At 42.7% G+C, this 21,552-nt stretch overlaps 1 pseudogene; it reads right to left on the bottom strand.

The window, feature by feature from the left end:
* Positions 1-19,877: 19,877 nt before the first annotated feature.
* LOC144828722 (large ribosomal subunit protein uL4 pseudogene) lies at positions 19,878-21,127 on the bottom strand (annotated as a pseudogene).
* Between the last annotated feature and the right edge of the window lie 425 nt (positions 21,128-21,552).

The following is a 21,552-nucleotide window of genomic DNA, read 5'->3' as shown; positions in this document are numbered from 1 at the left end:
CTCCAACACATGGGGGTCCACCAGTCCCTCCAGTCCTGTGCAATACTTCTCTCATCAAACCCAGAGTGCAATGTAAGCCATATCTTCTGATATTTTGGCCACTACTCTCCACCCATTATACATAGGAGGTGCCATCTAGCCTCCAATGACATGTTGAGTCCGGTAACACAGGCCATAATTTGCACCACTCCCTTCCAGTAATGTTGAATTTCTGGGCAGTCCCAAAGAATGTGGATAAAGGAAGCCACCATACCACAACCCCTGGCACATAAGCCAGTGTCGCACCTCCCTAGCTGGCGTAGAAGTGTTACACTCTGTAGAGTATCCATAGCTAGACTTAGCGGAAACCACACGTATAGCCATCTCTCTGAGGCTTGGCATTGCGTCAACCCAATCATCTTCCTCAGGAGTCCAATGTCCCCCTCCCATGCTTCCCTCAGTGCCTTCAGAGGGTCAGGGGAATTGTTCATTAATTTTCTATAGGTCAAAGAGATAGCCTGGCCCATCATGAGATCTAATAGGAGTCGTTCCTCCAGCGGTGCTGACTCTGGCAATTACTCTCCCTCCAGTATGTGTCGCCTTAGTGCATGCCCTGTTTTCAAATATTGACAAACGCTCTGACTCTGCCATCTCATACTCTTGCTTCACAACTTCGAATGTTACTAATAATTGTCTTCTCCTCACATCCCTGGGGTGTTCAATGACAATCAGCTCCCATTTAGAATACCCTTTTAGGCCCCCAACCTCCAGCAGGAGGTCACAATCCCATAGTGGGGTCCTGTCCAATAACTTGACTTCCCATTACAGGGATGTAGTGGCTTCTTACCATGTCCTCACCACTGTCTGGGTCGACAGGCCGCCCTCACATCCTTTCCAGTAGAGTAGCGATGATGTCATGAGGGATCCCATTTCTCGTGCAGTCTACTATCTATGCACATATACAAACTGTCTGAGAATTAAGCATCTGTACTGACCACTCTGTGCCTGTACATACTGTATGGGACCGATATGTCTTGTGCTGTTGAGAGTACATTTGACTGTGCATGAAGAGCGGTTTGCTTACTGTTATCTTGCTTTGTCTTCTGTTATGAATAAGCACCTCTGTTCATGTAGGGCCTTAATCTTTACATGTCTGTTCCCTGAGGGATGCAATAGAGACAAAACGTCATAGAACCTTGTTACAGACTATACGTCTGCCAATTACAATGCTATAGAGACTCACCACAAAGTCAACAACTTGAGTCTGCAGTCCCGCAGTATGAGCGTACTAATCCTTGCTAAGTATCTAACATTATGGTTGTCTTTACAGTTCCAGCATAGAGAACAGTCGTGTAGTCCGGCGAGAGATGTAATGTTGAGGCCACCATCTTGGGTGTGGCAGCAGAGTATAAAAACAAGCTCCGCCCATTGACGAGCACTCATAATTTACATATCCGTCTGGAGGCATCCAAATCTAAGTTCCTGCCTTGTTTCCTCCTCCAGTTCCTGTCAGCTGAGTCGCTGTAAGAGAATTTCCTTTTCCTGCGTATGTGAGTGGATATTAAAACCTGTTAGCAGGAGTAAGGTAAAAATAAAAATTACAACATAACTCTGAGCAATAATAAGGATAAAACGTATATGAACAAAGAATTGAGAATTCATTTTTGTAAACAAAAGGGGAGCAAGAAAAGACTAAATAAATTGTGAAAATTATGGAAGAGTCAATTCTCTAACTAGCTGTTAGTGAAACATAAGGCTTCACAAACTATTCTTCTAAAAGACATGAAGATGTGTGCTTTGTTCTTCACAATGGATATTTGGTTGCAGAACCATTGAGAGTAATTTTATAAATATCTGCAGTGCTTTCTAACTCAGAGACTGTTCTTAGACTCAGCAAAATATTTCATTGTGATGCTAGAGCTTAACACAAATGTTTGTGAAATTGGATTGAATAGATAATACTTTATTGATTCCCATACAGGTAACAACGATTCATAAATCTGTTTATCATAGCTGACTTGTGTAAACTGTGGTAAGTCTTGACTCTAAACCACATTTCTAAATATAGTTTCTTGCTATTCCAGGTCTCCCTTGCTGGATTACGCTCCCAAAAACCCTTCCCCCCCATCCTGACACTCTGATCTTCTGGTGAATATTGGTAAATCAAAAACATGCATTGACGAACGAGCACTAAAGAACATCACTATAAAAAATAAATATCCGTTACCACTCATCCCAATCCTCCTTGATCAGGTACGAACAGCTCAAATTTACACCAAGTCTGATCTCTGTGGCGCATACCATTTGTTACGTGTCCGATCTGGTGATGAGTAGAAGACTGCATTTTAAACACGTTATGGGTTATTTGATTATTGTGTAATGTCCTTTGGTCTCCGCAATGCCATTGCGTTGTATCAGTTCTTTGTTAACGAAGTGTTACAAGAATACTTGGATAGATTTCTAATTGTGTGTATCGACGATATCAGATTTTTTCCTCTTCACCAAAAGAACATGTACGACATGTGCAGACTATTCTGACTACCTTGCGACAACATGGGTTATTTTGCAAACTTACCAAGTGTGAGTTACTAGTCACCACACTTGAATTTTTGGGGTTTAGCCCTACTCCCCAAGGGATCACTATGGCTGAAAGAAAAGTCCAAGCCATCAGAAATGGCAAGCTCCTCACAATGTGAAAGAGATCTTATGATTTGTAGGATTTGAAAACTTTTACTGCAGATTGATAGATCATTTTTCTGCAAAAGCCGCTCCTTTGATCAAAATGTTACATAAAGGGATCATCTTTCAGTGGACTCCTGAGACCGATGAAGTCTTTTAATCATTAAAAGAATCTTTTATTACATCTCCTGTGCTGCGACATCTGGACACTACACAATCTTTTGTAGTAGAAGCAGATGCTTATGATAACACAATAAGATCAATTCTCTCTCAAAGGGATATCCATACTGGCCTACTTCATCCAGTAGCATATCTATAAAAAAAATGATTCAGGCAGAAACAAATTATACTATTGAAGTGAAAGAACTCCTCGCAATGCATTTGACATTCAAAGAATGACGCCATTACTTAGGGGTCGATTCCGATTCGGGAAACAAATCCGTACGACGATTCGTATTCGTAACCGTTTCCATACGAATCGTACAGAACCGTACGAATCGCGTAGTACGATATGTAGGAAAAGAATACGTGCGAATGTCTGCGAACCGTACGACAAACGAGGTTAAATCCGTACGACTTAGAGCCGCACAGTGAACCGTATGATTCGTAAACATGCCGTACGACCCGCCAAGTACGATCCGGACCGGGGACCAAGAACGGGATTCGTACGGAAAGCGGCGAATTAGTAATTCGTACAGAGAACCACATATACACATATGCACCGTACCCCTGCGATCATGGGGGTACGCACTGTACCCCTATGCTCTGCACCCCTATGCACCATACACCTACACACCGTACACCTATGCTATGTACACCCTTGCACCATACCCCGATCTACCATACCCAGATGTACCGTACCCCTATGCTCCGTACCCCGACGCACTGTACCAGTTGCACCATACCCCTGCGATCATGGGGTGCACTTGCGTACCCAGGGGAGTCCGTTTTGCAAGCGTTTAGAGTCGAAATGTGCTTTTACAGATGTTTTACAGTCCCGTAGAGAAAGAGTCGTACGGAGTGTTGTACTGACGAATCGTACTTGCTGGTTCGTAAAAAGCTGCCTCGATCCGTGTGAACATCGCGTACTGCGTGTTCCGAGTGCGATCCGTACGGTTTTTTGAATCGTACGGTCTTTTGTACGATTCGTACGGAGAACTGCATTGAGTACACATCGAACTACATCGTACGTACAGGTACGGTTCTGCGTACGAATCCTATGGGAAAAACGCTTCATACAGCGATTCGGACTGGATTTTACTGAATCGGAATTGGCCCCCAATTAGGAGTTAAACATCCAAATACCATCTTCGCGGATCACCGTAATTTGCAGTTTTTGCGATGTGCCCAGGTTTTACCTCCACGGCAACTACGTTGTTTTTTGCCTAATTTGATTACACCATCACATATCCGCCAGGCAGTGACGATAACAAAGCTGATGCTCTTTCTAGAAAAAGTTCCTCACCAACACAATCGAAAAAAAAAATCTGTGTTCATGATTCCTCCAACACAAGTTATAGGAGTCACTGAGAATTTCTTAGAGAAAATAAAGAAAAACATGTCTATCAAGAGAATGGAATTATGGCAAGCACAAGACAAGATCAGATACCTTAAAGATGGATTACTGTTCCAAGGGAAATCCCTATATGTGCTATCCAAACCCTTACAAAAACGAGTCTTACATTGGTGCCATGATTATCCTATGGCTGGTTTTCCCGGTCAAACTTGCACCCTAGGGTTAATCAGCAGACACTACTGCTGGCCAAATTGGAGACAAGGTACTATACAATATGTTCATGAGTGTGATGCTAGTAATCAAGCAAAATCTGATAGACAAAAGAAACAAGGTTTGTTATAATCACTCCCCACTCCTTATCGGGTTTGGGAGCATATTTCTCTGGATCTTATTACTACTCTTCCAAAAGATCAAGGAAAAGACATCATTTTGGTAGTAGTAGATCGGCTATCAAAAATGGCACATTTCATAGCATGTTCTGGTACACTAACAGCTGCTGAGTTGATTTCATTACTATTACCTCATGTCGTTCGTCTACATGGCATTCCAAAAATTATTGTTTCTGACAGAGGCACGCAATTATCGTTCTAATTCATGGGTCATACAACTCTGGGATGCAGAATTTGTCTACAACAATTTACATCATTCATCTGCGCAAATATCACCATTCTTTGCTAACTTCTGATATCACCCACATTATCTGACTTTTCTAGTGCCACAAGCTGAACAAAACATACCCTCTCTTTCTCAACAACTACAATTTATGTCCACCTTAGCATTGAAACTATAACACAATGTGCAAAAAGCTGCAACAAAATACAAGATATTTGCAGACAAACAAAGGCAACCCACTCCTCCTTTTCAAATAGGAGACAAAGTATGGCTATTCATGGAACATCTGCACTTTAGAAAGCATCACAAATTTCAACCGAAAATCATCGGACTTTTCTCAATCAAAGATGTTATCAAGCCTATTAGTGTGCGTTTGACCCTAACATCTTCCATGAAAATACACCCTGTGTTCCATTTGTCCTTGTTAAACCTGCATCTGTCAAAGCACAGTTTTGCCCACCGTCAGTTGTGGTAGGTGATCACCTAGAATACGAAGTACAAGCAATCAAAGGTGTGCAACGATGTAGGGGCAAGCTATGGTATCTAATTTCCTGAAAAGGATATGGTCCTGCGGAAGATTCTTGGGAGCCTATATAGTCTATATAGGTTTTGGTATTAACCTCTTTACTTGTTACTGATATGGTAGCTGCATGTCTTTTGTCACACAACCCTATGTGAAGACTGGTCAATATATAATTCAATTGTTGACTAAATGATATATTGTCATATAATTGCCTGTCAATGTAAGGGAGACAATATAAGACATCAATTAGGCCTTGTTTTAACTTGCAGAAAAGGAATCTTTGTGGGTGCAAAATGAGTATTTGAACCCTCTAAATAGCATCTTCTAATATGATTTAGGATGGTTTACTCCCCATGAATGTCTCGATCTCATGTCAGCTTCTGTCATACAAAAACAAAAAGTGAAGGGTCGCACTATCCCTGCTCGCGCCACAGCGCACCTTTAAACAGATGTGCTGGGGCTATCAGGGACAGTGCTGTCAATTACACAATGAATGTGCTGCCCTGTGGGCAGTGCATTCAGTGAAATACAGGACATCTGGTACAAAAACACTCCGTGTTTCAAAGTGCTGCCGGAAAGCTGCCTAACTTTAAAGAGGGGTTAGAGATCACCTTGCAGGCCAGTGCAGTGAGTAACTGCACTCGCCAGCAGGAGAATCCTAGTGGGTCCATGGAACCCCCATTTCCCCCTTGAGAGGGCTGCCTTTAGGAGACAAACTGACAATGCAACACCTTTATGTGACACACGGTGAGTGTGCATCCTACGGGCCTGTTTGCATCTGCACTGTGTTTATAATATGGTACAGCACAGAGGCCAAGAAATTCCCTCTTGCATAGGGCCACACCCCCATGCAAATGAGGGAAAGCACTCTCATGATAGCAATGGAGCGCCATTATCACCAGTGCTAGCAGTATTACAGCAGAGGCTGTACAAGCATCTGGAGCCCCTTCTGTAATACCATAGTGACCCCAGGGGGTGTAAAAAGTGTGTGAACACTCTGGTTGCACCACCAAGACACTACCTGTAATACTGCCCTTGGTTCCACCTTGCATACACCAATGCAGATGACATCAGGGTTCATTCTGACCGCATCTATTATGTCTGCTATCATCTGTTGGTCAGGTAAATCTGGGAACATCTAATCTTAAATTCTGCATCTCAACATTGATAATTTCAATTTCTTATTTATCTTTTTTTTATATAAAATGTTAAAAGTCTTTTTATTGGTGTTGAATGTTTACCTCTCTTATTTTTATCACTAACGTGTCAGCATTTGTGGTTATGATTACTTTTACAAATAGACAATTTACTCTGAACATTGTTCTTATCCCTACAGCTGCTGGATTAGGAGATATCTTGGAAACACCAACTACAAGAACACAAGTTTATCCGTTAAACTCACTGGGGATCTCTAGAAATCAATTATCTGTGGTTGGGACTGGTGAGTTGACATAGGTATGATCTAATGCTGCTCTCTTGTAGGATAATTTTTTCCAACGGCAGTCAAAGATGCTGGAGGATATTCATGCAAGGAGGGCTATTCTCCATGAGATACCCATCTCCATTAAGTGAGTCCCTCGAATGACTGACAGACAATACTGTACATTTGAAAAACTTTTCAAAATGCTACCAAAACATGTAAAAAATGCACCAAGGTCATCTTGATATTTTAGGGAAGAGAGTGCAAAGTTGCATGCCTTGACAGTAAAGATGATAGGGACTATAAGTAAAACATGCCAATGTCATGAGTTATTTATTTATTTATTTATTCAGTGTTTTGTATAGTGTGAACTTGACCCCATAGGGTATCAGAGCGCTTCACAGTAAACACGTGAATATTTTTTCCTTAATACATTACTCTGGAAAGCATTTAACACATTTAAAGTCCAATTCAAAATTGTCACAGTAACTTCACTCAGGAACAAAGACTTTTGCACATTCACAGAATGAAAGTCTAGAGGAACCATAGTACAAAGGCATGCAAGAACCTATACAAAACAGGTGAAATTGGATCTTAGCAAGAGATGCTTGTGAGTCTTTAAGCGAGAGGTTTTAGGTGAATATTACAGGATTATTCAGTAATGTTTAAGGTAATGGTTAAGGTAGGAATTTGCTCATTAGAAAGATCTTGGTTTCTTTCTTGAATCTTGCGGGTTGAGGTAACCTTCTGATGCTTGGAAGTAGCAAATTCCAGATTCTCGGTGCAGCGCCCGAGAATGCTCTGTCATACGTTTTTCTCTTCCGGAAAATCGGTGACTTCAGCACTAGATCTCTGGCGCTTCTGGAATGTCTGCTTCCACCAGAAACCTCCAATTTCTGAGCTAGATACCTTGGAGTATTGAATTGTAATGCTTTGTGTGTGATACACACCATTTTGAGTTGAATTCTGGCTTCATAAGGTAGCCAATTCAGTGCTTTCAGGTGAGGAGAGATGTGGTTGACTTTTTTTGAACCTGTTATAAGCCTTGTTGCTGCGCTGATGCAGGCCTTTAGAGGAGCTGTTGCGATCTTGGGAAGCCCTGAAAGTGTTGTGCATCCGTATTCAATCCATGAGATTACTTATGCCTGGACTGCCATTTTGAGGTCTGCTGTTTTGATGAATGGTTTCAGTTTCCTAATCTAGTTCAGGTGAAATCGTGCATTCCTAGCCAACAAGTTGATGTGAGATTGCATGTTCAGGCTCTTATCTAGTGTGATTCTTAGTGATTTGGTTGATTCCACAATGCTCGGGTGCAGTTAATTACAGTGATCAACATGATCCTTTCTTTTAAAATGGGTGAGCTTTTGGTGGGGGATATCAGGAGGAATTCTGTTTTGTGCGTGTTTAGTTTAACCTGATTGCTTGTTAACCATAGCATCGTCACCCTTAATGCCTTGTTTATTGTTTTGATCTCCTCCAAAGAAGAAATCTTAATGTAAATCTGAGTGTCATCAGTGTATATGTGGAAAGAGATATTTGCAAGGCGGAGTATATCTGTTAGTGGTTTCATATATAGGTTGAACAGTGAAAGGGAGAGGGTTGAGCCTTGTGAAACTCTGATCTGAATGGGGGGAAGATGCTGACAGGATTTGAACCATTTTAGAACGTTCCCCGAAAAACCCATCCTGTTTTCCAGACTTTCTAGCAACATAATGTGTTTAACTGTGTCGAACGCTGATGATAGGTCAAGAGGAATTAAAAGAAATGTTTTGCTCTGGTACAAAGCGAGTAATGCGTTGTCTACTATGTGCAATATATGCCGGTTCTGTACTATGATTTGGTCGAAACCCCGATTGGCAATCGTCTAGTAGTTTAAATTTAGAGATTTGCTGGCTAAGTTGTTGATGCGCACACTTTTCTATCATTTTGGCATATAGGGTATTGTTGGATACTGGATGAAAATTGTTAAGGTTTGCAGGATTGTCGGTCGTTTTTTTGATGATGGGAATGACTTTGCCCATCTTTAGACAGTCTGGAAAGGATCCTTGAGATAGGGAAGCATTGACTATCGATGTCCAACTGGGGATGATAGCCTGGTTGATGGATGGCACAAATTTTGCTGGGAGTGGATCGTTGTAGTGGTTGTTTGGCCTAATGGCTGATTTGCTTTTGAAGATGTTGTTGTGGACATATAATTTGAAAGTAGACCATTGAGTTTCGTTTTTGGGTACTGACTAATGGTGTAGTGTTGAATCACTTGATTGTGAAGCCTCCAATGTAGAAGCTGCTGTCCCGAGCTCACATTCCTTGGGCATGGCCTTAAATGTAAAGAAATTTGAGAATTATTCCCAGCTAATTTGAGATTTTGTTGTTTCTAGCATGGCCAAAGCATGCACAAGATTCAACAGAGGCACCTTAACCTACAAAGCACACACCACCTACTTACCTAACACCTCTACTACAATCACCTGCAGTACTTCAACGTCCACCTGCATCACCACAGCCTACACCACCACTAACCCAACCACCACAAACTCAAGCTCTCATAAGACAAGCACACTCTCAAAATATCTCACCACAAATATTGTGTAGGTAGAGTAATAGGATAAACCCTCAAAAAAACGTTCGTTTTTGTACAATTTGTAAATTCTATCCTTAACAAATTCACTGAAAACTATTTTGTAAAATAAACTCGTTTATATAATGTTTACATAAAACCTGAATCTATCTTTCATCTGTGTGGAATGTTTGATATGGCATTTACACAATAGGATATTCTTATTTTTGTATATTTGTATCCCTTCAAAGTTTACTGGGTGTACACATGTCATTATGGGTTTTAAAGAATCTTCTAATTAATTAATAATTAAATAATTAAATAATTAGAAAATACTATGGCCTAACATACAATATGTTAGACTGCAAACACTGAAAAAATCAAGAAAGACATTCATGATTTAAATGTTTAGTTATTTTATATACAACTTGTTGGAAAAGGCCCTTTTTGCAGGGTTATCGCCAAACTTGTTGCTTCTTCCTCTTTTGTTTTTCCTGACCTGTGGTTGTTGGCTATAGGACTCTGGGCACTTTACCACTGCTGATCAGTACTAAAGTGCACATGCTCTCTGTGTAAATTGCTATTTCAATTAGGTATCTATGATTGGTATATTTTGTTTTACCAGTAGGTCCCTAAAAAAGTGCACTGAGTGTGCCAGAGCTGGTAATTCAAATGCTACTAGGGGGCTTGCAGCACTGATAGTGCCACCCACATGAGTAGCGCTGGAAAGAGGTCTCAAGTCTGCCACCACAGTACCTGTACGCAGTTTGTTAACTGCCATGTCGACCTGGCCAGTGCATCCACTTGCCAGACCTGACCCTTCCCTTTTCTTACACATTGGACGCCCCTATGGTAGGCCCAAGGTACCCCCCTGGGCAGGGTGCAGTGTATGTGAAAGGTAGGACATGCACTAGTGTGGGTAACATGTCAGGATAGTGAAATACTGTCAATTGCGTTTTTCACTATTAAAAGTCTATCTTGCCTATTAACCAGAATGGGGAATGCTGTGTAACATGTTTACCTGCATATCTTCCCATAGGAGTAAGATAGAAATTTGGAAGCTAGTATATCTGAACTGAGAATTTAATAACACATCTTTTAGGAGCGATGGTTTTTAAATTCTGTGTTTGAAAATAGCACTTTTAGAAAGTGGCTATATTCTTGTTCAACCTTTCTGTGTACTTCTGCCTGGTTGTGGATTGACGGTCTGGTATGAGAGTGACTGGGGCTGGGGTGGCTCCAAGAGTCTGGGTGAGTCAGCACCAGACTGAATAGACCTATCTGTATTTGGAGCAGTGGGAGGAGTAGCACCTGGGCCTGAATAGGGCTGTGCGTGCCTTTCACAATGCTGGCTCCACCTCCTGTGGCCCGTCTGATGACCCTGGTCCACCCTGACAAAGGAAGAAGTGGTGCACTGGCAGAGTGCCCCCAGAACTGGTTTGGACTGGGTCCAGGACCCTTCACACATAGAGAACAAATACTTTTGGGGTATAAATAGAGAGCTGAAACCCCTGAACTTTAGACTACTTTGGAACCAATGTGGAACCTTTGCTTAGGAGAAAAGCTGAAGAGCTGAAGGAGAAGTGCTGCCCTTGCTGTGTGTCTGGGGTTGGCCTGCAGTTGCTATTTCTGACAAAGGAAGGACAAAGGACTGTGCTGTGTCCCCTTGCTTGACACGGTCTTTGCTGTGTGCTGTGTCCTGAAAAGAGAGTCTCCAAGGGCCTGAGAAGAGCTGGCCTCTTGCTGTGGAAACATAGGGATATAAATGTTTCCAAGACTACTTCGTGATCTAGAGGAATCCCTGCCAAAGAAGATCAGCTGAACAGACTGAGGAGAAGTACTGCCCTTGCTGTGTGTCTGGGGTTGGCCTGCAGTTTGCTATTTCTACTGAGGAGAGGGCTAAAGGACTTTGCTGTGTGCTGTGTCCCCTGCTTGAAGAAGGACTTTGCTGTGTGCTGTATCCATCTGAAGAAATGTCTCCAAGGGCCTAAGAAGAGCTGGTCTCCTGTTTCTGAAGTCCCAGGTACAAAAGGACTTCACCCCCAGCTTCCCTGATCTTCCTTGCTGGGAGCTCCAGTCTACCAGGAGGTCCTGTAACTGTGTGTGAGGCCTTTTTGCTGTGGGGAGCTGGAAGCGCGACGTAACAAGAGAGAAGCGTGACGCCGCAGAAGCAGTCGCTGTTGCATCATTGAGGAAGCGTGTCGCCGCTGCAGCTGTTCGCAATCGCATCACCGGAGGAGCGCCCTGCTACACAGAGGGTGCCGTCGCATCACTGGAGAAGCGTGTTGCAGGGCCATCGCATCGCTGGAAAAGCGCACAGCTGCTGATCGTCGCCGCAACACCGGAGAAGCGTGTCGCCATCACCAAGGGTTTGTTGCATCACCGGAGTAGCGTGTCGCAGGGCCTGTCGCGGCTCAGAAAACCACTGAGCTCTCCACATCGCCGTTCGGCGTGCACGCATCGCCTTTACGTTGTCGTATTGCAGTAAAGACGCCATTTTCTTGCATCGCACCGGATCGTCGCAACACATCGAGGCGCCATCTTGACGCATCGGAACTGGAGCGCAGGAAGAATCGACGCATCACCTTCTCTGCGACCCTTTCATTTGTTTTGAGTTACGCATCCCAGGTACTTTGTGAGTTAAGTGTTGCATTGCATCATCTACAAGTTTATTTTTGCAACAACCTTTCTAAAGATATTCTATTGAGTTTTTGAATGTTGGATTGTTGTCGTTTTGGTCTTGTTTAGTTTAGATAAAGATATTTTATTTTTCCAAACGGGTGTGGTGTCCATTTGTGGTGTTTTCACCGTGTTACTGTGAGTGTTGTTACACATACTTTACACATTGCCTTTGGGATAAGTCTGTCTGCTCATGCCAAGCTACCAAGGGGGTGAGCAGGGGTTATCTAAAGTGTGTATCCACCTTAACCTGACTAGAAGCAAGGGTCCCTCTTTGGGCAAAGGTACCTACCTCAGCCAACTAGAGCCCACCAGTTCTAACATAACTCAAATATATATTTTTCACAAAATCAAAATTTTAGAAAACTGTCTTTGGGAAAGAACAAAAATAAAGAAAATGGATCTTAATGCAGAGGGATAATGCAAGCTTGCAGGGGTGTGGAAATTATTAACACAGGGGAATATCAAGGGAAGTAGCCTACATACGGAGGAGATTAATTAAAAAACAAGTTCATAAGGAGTCCAACAACAGTCCAGTGTCCTAAACTATAATAAAGGAATCCTTGAAGCCAGAGTTGGTGTCTAAGTAACGTTCCTGGCGTGGGGGCAAAAGCATCCTCACTATCTGTCTTCACCACAATGAAGGGACAACAAGAGATGAGGTGAGTTGCAGAGACAGACATGACAAAAGGCCTGTTATCAGGAAGGTCATGAGGCCACACAAATCTTGAAGCTATTCAGTAACCATCTCTCAAAATATTTGTACCTTTCCATTTAAGTCCTGTATATCCAGAGTGATGATTCCCTAAATCTCACTGACTGGCCCCAGGAACGTGCTGAGTGCAACAAAAAACAAATATCTGTGGAATGGCAGTGGGCTGCACAAAACGGCTGTGAGGTGTCAGAGGGCAAAGTGTTCCTTGACTGTTGGTTTTGTTTTGAGTTGGTACCGGGAAGAGGAGATGATGCCAGTGCAGGGGGTGCAATTGGAAGCCTCTGCCCCATAGTATGAGGGCCTCTTGACTTGCGGAAGGTCGAGTGCAGGCTCAAATAGTGCTGAGGCTGCTCTTCAAACAGGAACCTCTTCTTGACTGGAGCTCATTTTCAACACTTACCTGCCACTGCCTGATAGCAGAGTCCATCCCGGTCTCAGGAGGAGTGGCCAACTACATTGCACAGCATCCATAGCTGCGCGCTCGCCGCCAACGACAAACGAATGCACCAGGAGGTGTATAAATTGAGGCCAGGGCTCCCGCAGCACGGGACGCGCGTGGGCATGCCCAGGCGCGCCCGGGCTAAGCCCGGGCCAAGGGCAGGCCCATCTGCGCCCGTCTGAGCCTGAAAGAGGCTGGACTGGGCCGGGCCACATTATTAACATTTGAACTTAAGCCAACGAACATTGACACTATAAGGTATTGGACTATCTGCCATTATTGTAATTACTACCTAGTTCCTTTGAAATGAGTAATTGCAAGATGGGCGTCGGTTCTGGGGTTGTGGGGACACTCTATGCTTTTCTTTTAAGAGCAGAATCGCACTCATTCATGAGATTGAACTTACTGAACGTAGGTTATCATTAGAACCACAATTTCCCCAAAACTGTAATGCACCTGTAGGGCCCTCTCTGCAAAATTCGATTGAAGACCTTACTTTCCAATCTAACCAGACCCTGCCCATAGATCTAGACCCTGAAATAACCACATCCTCTAATTCAGCAAGTGGACCATGTAAGTCTAACGTCATTACCAGTGGTCAGAAGGCAAGCCAAAACAACAGTTACAAACCTCTATCCAAAAAAAGAAAAGGTTGATGCCCACAAAAACAAAAACAGCAATCAGCCAGGGCAATTAGACGTAAAACTGATATCAATGGTAGTGATGGTAGCCAGAAGCCCAATGTAATGTTAATAACTACTGGCACAAACGGGACGCCTCCATGGTCGAATGAGAAAGAGTTTTTCAAAAGGTTAAAAACAAGGGTATCCACTCTACTGGATCCACTATTACAGAAAATGACTTTAATTGAAGCCAGACTTATCAACTTAGAGCAGGGCATTATTAACATTCCCATAGTAAATTCGGATGCATGCCCAAGTAGGGGCACTGATACCTCTCTTGCGAGGGGAATAGGAAAAGTGGCTAGCGGTCCTATAAGTAACGCACATTGCCCCACAACATCTGCTGACATAGCTACGGAACCAGTTCGGATTAGTCACCTAGATCAAGGAGGTATACCTCCTCCACCAGCTCATTTAGGGCCTCAGCTTTGTATAGCAGATCCAACATCGACCCTTTCTCAGATTCCAGTTCCCTCAAATAGGCACACTATTGTGAAGGGGAGTAGTATTCCATCAGTGGAACAGCTGTGAGCCACACACACAAGGAGTCATCAGTCACCAAATTATGGAACTATTTCCAACTTACATTTGAATTTGCATCTTCTGCCAGAAGTAACTCCTTATACGGTCATCCTGGCAAATGCTCCCTTATTACCGTCCAAAGCATATGAATAAGTATGGGCGCAAAATCCGTTCCACTAGAGGAATTTGCGGATTTTTGGCAATTTCGCAATCGGCGAATATCGCGAAATTGCCGAAAAATCCGCAATCCAACCCTTTCCCAACTATGATGGACAGCTCACTCAGGGGACCTCGGCGCCTTTCGGCGCTGTGGAAAAGTTACAGGCACACATGGTCACTGGAGACAAATCTTCTGGCCCTTTACGCAGCTGTAGTGTAGCAAAAGCACTATACATTTACCCAACGAGGTAGCACTTACTGATTAGCCAGTAGAAAGTACTCCAGTTGAGAAGAGGTATGGCACAACACGGTGGCATCTTCGTGGATAAATATGCAGGCAGGATTCATTCTGGCACGATGCTCCTGTCACAAAAATTAAACCTCAACAGGAAGCACTTACAGATATAAATAAAGCTGGTGCCCGAGTTGAAGCTCAAATTCAGTAACGCATTATAATCACTCAGCCCAAACAACTAGTGAGCACGGTCGAGGCTAGGCAGGTGTGCTTCCTCCCTATATATACCGTCTACTAATAGATGTAATCCTTGATGGAGGTCGGTGCATCCAAGAGTTCCTCAAGCCCAATCACCGTGTACTTCCTGTGACCAGGAGGCTGCTTCCTTCTCATCTGCTGCTCTGATTGATCTCTGACCCTTTATAAACAAGAAGCATGTGAACTCGCATAGAAGCCCTGCCTCTTTGGCCCCGCCCCACACACACTAGGGTATGCAACGTCTTTGCGCCCTTTCCTCACTATGATGGACAGCTCACTTAAGGGACCTAGGTGCCTTTCGGCGCGGTGGAAAACTTACAGACACACATGGTCACTGGAGACAACTCTTCTGGCCCTTTACGCAGCTGTAATGTAGGAAAAGCACTAAACATTTACCCAATGAGCTAGCACTTACTGATTAGTCAGTAAAAACAGAACTCCTATATATTTGTGCAAATCCGCGAGTTCGTGGATTTTCCCGCAAACTCGCTGATTTTTTGCCATTTCGCGGACCGCAAATCCGCAAAATTCGCCCATACTTACATTGGAACACTGGTCAACATTACCGAATCAGTCGTTACATCTAGTGAGCTCTAGGACCGGTATAAAAGATATTCTTTTTTCAGAGTTTAAAATGGCACGTAGAGTAGCTTGGGTCGGCAAATCAATAAGTCCCTACCTGGCGACTGTGTGGTTCCAACCTTTAGGTTCCCGAGTCTGGTACAGCATATTTTGGACAGGGCTGGAAACCGACACATTATGGCTAACGGTATAAACATCCTCCCTCAGAGTACAGGCAGCCTAGTCATGCAGTTCCATTAAGCAATTAAATCCTTGACTCACTTGAGGACATAGACTGACTGAGTTACCCAGGGCTGCCTCTTTTAATTAACAAGCAGGAACATAAGGGGTATCAAGCTCATGAACTACAAAATAATGAACTCAACCCTGTTCACCCTCCAACAGATTTGGGAATTAACATGTTATGCCTGGCCACTATTGAACAGAGAGAAGAGAGCACGAGCACTCGTAATGTGACTAGGGGTGTGCCTTCTGAGGACATTGAAATTATAACTAGAGAACGGGTAGATACTACTCTTGGTGGCTCTGTATCATGCCCAGTAGCTTTAAGAAGCTCTCTTTGGTAAGGGGTTAAATCATCCTGTAATTTCGTTTCATGGTACATTGCGGGATTGTGCTCTAAATTGACTAATCTCATCTGGTGTGATTTTTTATTAAATCATGACGTACTATGTCTTCAGGAAACGTGGGCAAAAGCAATAATTCATATCAACAGGTTTAAAACCTTACTCACCTCGGCAATTGAGGGATTAAGTGGTAGGGCAAAGGGAGGGCTCTGTACTTACATATCCAATAGGTTGGAAATAAAAAAGGTAGAGCTGTACACAGAGGAAATGTATTACCAACTGATTCAAATTTATATAGATAGTAAACAATGCATTGCATTAATACATTTTTATAATAACATTCCTTCCTCTAAAGTAGGTTTTGTAGTAAAAAAAAACTGGGCAACGATATAAAACCTTTATGCTGTAATACCCCCAGAGATACACTGGTAATTATGGGAGGGGATTTTAATTGTGTCTTGTGTCCAACTGACGATGGAAAATTGTGTGGTCTTATAAATGAAGAGGGGATTAGTAATACCCAGTTTTGTCACGCTACATTAGGGGAGTTGTACAATGAATTGGTTTTTAATCCTTGATTGTAAATGATCTATGTGCTACTCCAGCCCCTATGTGTCACACTTTTAAGGGAAGGGGAATATACTCCACTATAGACTATATATTAGTTCGAATAAGTATGCATCGAGACTTCGCACTTTCCATATTGATGACAATTCATTGAACGATCACTTCCCATTGTGTGTGTCTTTGTTGTCAAGTAACTCTGATAGATGTGCCAAAGCTGACCAGGTTCCATCAAACATCACAATCGATAAGACAAATGGTTATACTCTGCGCTGGTCAATGGTGGATCCCCTATCGATTACCAAGTAGGTGATAACCAATTGTTTACACACAAGCTTTTGAGATTTGCCTGAATGCCACAGCCACCCCAGGCAGCATCTTGACTTCTTTTCAAAATATATCAGGAGCTGTAAGGGAGGCATTATTTGTTCAGATGTCAAAAAAAGGGAAATCACAGGGATGGGTTGATTCAAATTCTACCCGAGCCTACTGATAGGCAAGAGGGGAATTTAGGCTAGCTATCAGGAATAGAAAATTGGCCATGAGAAATGAAGCATGGGAATCCTTGCATAAGGCCTCCTTAAAGGAAGATAGCTCGGCTTTTTGGAAAGCTGTCAAAGCACCTTTTCTGACCCTCAGAGACTGTCCCACAATAGAAATTGCGAGAAGTGAGGACCAATGGATTGAACACTACTCAAAGGTATTTAATGGAGAGGACGGAGTTGATAAAAAGCAAGAGGTTATTACCTCGGATTCCCTGACTCAACATTCTGGCCTTCAATTTACACTGGACGAAGTGAATCGGGCAATCTCAGTAAGTCTAGGTGGGAAGGCTCCTGTCCCGGACGGTGTTCCGGTAGATTTATTTAAGTCAAATACGATTACATGTGTGGGCAGAGGATAATAAAGTCCTCTCTGATATCCAACATGGTTTTCAGGAGGGCTTCGGGACGACCGAGCAGAGTCTGAATATAAGTATCCTTATCGGGAAATATACGCGGGTAAAGGAGGGAAGGCTGTTTTTAGCTTTTGTGGATCTCATCGCAGCTTTCGATTTTGTAAGACATGCTAAGCTCTAGGAGATCCTTGAGGAAATGGGGCTAGAAGCACAAATTATTTATTTTATCAAACACTTTTATTGTAGCGCGTAGCGCGTGAGTTCGGTTTAGTTTGAGTGGTGAATGCACTTCTCCCATTCCCTTAAGGAGGGGGGTTAGGCAAGGATGTGTCCTGGTCCCCTTCCTTTTTAACCTTTGTATTAACGGCCTGGGAGATGCTTTGCTTAAGATAATAAAGACTTCCCTCAGATAGCCGGACTCCCCATACCCAGTCTCCTATACACAGACGACACGGTAATAATGTCACATACGCAAGTCGGTCTGCAAAGGGTGCAAGATAGTTTTTCCAATTTTATTAGTGATTTGGGTCTTAAGGTGAACACCTCAAAGACATTCATAATGAGGTGTGGCCATGGCAGCCGGAGGTGTAGGGATATGTTCGTGGATGGACAGAAAATTGGGCCCATAAATAGATTCTTATACTTAGGAATACTCTTCGACCAAAACAACCCATTGGCTACGAATCAGCAAAAAAACGCGTACTCTCAAGAACTATTACCGCTCTTGTTCATTTTTTAAGAAAATTAGGCAGGAGATCGCCAGTGGAGCTCTTGCAGAGTTATTCAGCAAAAAGTGTCTCCACAGCATTGTATGGAGCAGGGGTGTGGGGCTTTGCTGACACGCATCCGCTACAAACTGTGGAAAACACATTTTTAGGTATATTTTGTCAGTACCGAGGAGCACATCTTCATACCCCTGTCATGTTGAGCTGGGCTTACCATACCTCTCTGATCTGATAAAAATGGAGCCTGTTCTTTTATGGCACCGGATCGGGACGAAAATGGAGACCCAGCCTAAAGCTTGAAGGGGTTTTAAAGATTCCCTGGGTAAGGTGCGTTCAAGATTTTATGCACGACTTGGGACACCTAGAATATTTTACCTACCCAAGCAGTATGCAACTGGTAAGGAGAAAGGACTTAAAAAGAGAGGGACTCCGGCTGCTGGATACGATAAGACTGTCGGCTGAGATCGTAAAGCCTAGTGTCGTACCGAATCAGATTATTTTAACCACTTTTAGTATTCAACCTTATTGAACAACTGTACCTGGTGGCTATAATAGGTTTCTATTGACAAGATTTAGGTTTGGGATCCTTCACAAAATTGTAAGTTTTCCTAAAATGAACGATTGGGCCCGAATAATGCAAATGTGCCCTTGTGACAATCACTCAGACCAATCCACTATTCTTGTATTGTTCTGTAGATTTTATAGGGAATTGAGAAAAGTATGGATTGTCCCTATTTTAAAATCTCTGGGGATTAGACAATGCCACCTGGCGTTCATTGTATAACAATCTTCGGATAATGTACACATCGTGTGGAGAATAGCAATGTATTTTTTTTAAGTAGTTACCCTCAGGAAAAGTATTATTATATAATTATCAGATGAATTAGTCGCATATGACTTATTAATATTAATTCTGATTTTTATGCATTGTATTTTACTGATATTTTGTGCAATAACATGCCGGATTCCATGTACTTTTACGATTGTTTGAAATAGCAGCTGATTTTTAATATTTTTTTTAATTATTCTGTGCAATTACTTGTATGTTTTCATGTGCTTTTGTGATTGTATGAAATAGCAATAGAATAAAGTTGTCTTTGACAATCACTGACAATCACTGACTGGTACTTTTCACATTCCCTACCCCCAGTTGGCTTGTCAGCCTCCTCCTGGACTTTTTTGGTAACAGATCTTTTTTGTCTCTGATGGGGTGCACTTCCTCTGCTGGTGTGGCATGTCTCCTCCTAGATGGTGGTGGTGTCAACCATTGTGTCCATGTTAAGGAGGTTCTTCTTTGCCCCGGGCCTTGCAGTGATGTTCATTAGTCAGCCTGGGTTGCTGAAAGGGAATGTGAAAAAAGAGAGAAATGTTTAATTTGCATGTTCAATACTGCACTGTATATCAAATGTACTTTTATTTGAAAGGAATATTATGTCCCTACATTCTACAAATAGAATTGTGCAGTCTTTACCAAACATGTAGAAAGCAAATGTTTATCTATGAATTTTTACAAATTTCCACATAGTGAAGAATGATAATTTCGAAAGCTTTTTTCTTTTTTTTTTTTTTTTTGTTTTAAGCTCTTTATTATGGCTAGACCTGTTTTACAGCCAGTTTGAACCATTGTTTAGAAACACTGTCTCAGGCTCATTTGGAGGGTTTCCCCTTGACTTTCTTGGGATCCGTGGGCTTTTTGGCTTCCTTGGGTTTTTTGTCTTCCTTGGGTACTTTGACAACTTCAGGCTTCTCAGTTTTGTCTGGTGTTTGTTTGGGAAGATGACGCAGGATTGCATTACGGCGTACAGTCTTTGCATACGGGTTCAGTTTTACCATCATTCTCAAATTCTTAAGAGGATTCTGCTTAAGAACTCTGCGTTTGATCTTTTTGTTAGGTGCACGCAAAGCCTTTTGGATCTCTTGGCTTTTCAGGATCCTGCTAAGATCTGTATTAGTAATCTTGTGCATTGGTAGGTTGTAGTTGGACTTAAGCGTTGCAGGTTTACGCCACGTGCCATACAATTCATCCAGCTTGCGGAAGGCGCTCTCTGTCCAAATGCAGAAATGCCCAACGTGCCCACCAGGAGCTAGTCTGAGAAGATTCAGCTTGTTAACGTTAAGCAGAGTAATGCCTGGAATATTTCTGAAAGCCTTGATAATGCCATTGTCCTCGCTGTAAATGATACAGGGGCCTCTACGGTGAATGCGACGGCGGTTTCTCATCTTTCCCTTTCCAGCACGCATACGTTGAGATGCATAAAACTTCTTGATGTCATTACAAGCTTTCAACTTCTTGAGAAGCAGTACAGCTTCCTTAGTCTTCTTGTAGCCTTCAATTTTGTCTTCAACCACCAAAGGGACCTCTTCGATTCTGTGGCCCTTTGACATTACCAGGGCAAGAAGAGCTGAAGCAGCCAACGCCGAACAGATTGCATAACGTTTCTGGGTAATATTCACTCTACGATGCCATCGTCTCCATGTTTTGGTAGGGGCAAACATGCGACCTCCACGACACATGTTGCCGAAGGCACCCTGGCCAGACCTGTGCGTACCACCGCCACGTACACGAGGTATACGAGCAACAGCACGGCCTGTACCCCATGATTCAGCACTAGTTTGATGCCCTGCTAATTCACTGACAGCATAGGGTTGTCTATTGTTCTTCCGTAAATTAGTGTGAACAAAGTTCACAATATCTGGGCGAATAGGAGCCTTGAACACAACACAGCAGGCAAGGTGACATTTTTTCCTGATACCTCCCCCTTTTCGGAGTACACAGATATCAAGGGACGGGCGCAGGCCATTCTACCCCGGTACCCTCGGCGCGCCAGCTACACGCTACTGCCTCGATGCCGGCCACATCCTTCGAAAGCTTTTTTCAATCAGGCATACAAATCAGCAAGGTTTGTTCAAAGATGGTTGTCTTTTTGGCTTCATCATGTGATTACATTTTTTAAAGATGTTTTGAAATACACTGCCTATCTTTGATTACAGTTTATTTGTACAAGGCAAAAAGCATTCTAGAGGATTATGTCTTACTCTGTGTTTAGTATAATATTTTTATATATATATTTAAAATATCACCTGAATTTACATATTGTAATGGCATTAAAGATGCTGTTTTAAAAGCAGGATAACAGTCTACCATGCCAGAATCAGATAAACTAAGTTTGATGAAATGGAAGTTAGAGATTTTTCAAATGATGAAGTAGTATTTCAACTGTTACATTGACTCAAAATAGAG

Source organism: Lissotriton helveticus, chromosome 4_1 (genome assembly GCF_964261635.1).
Source record: "Lissotriton helveticus chromosome 4_1, aLisHel1.1, whole genome shotgun sequence".
Classification (NCBI taxonomy): Eukaryota; Metazoa; Chordata; class Amphibia; order Caudata; family Salamandridae; genus Lissotriton; species Lissotriton helveticus.
This window is presented reverse-complemented; position numbering and strand designations above follow the sequence as displayed.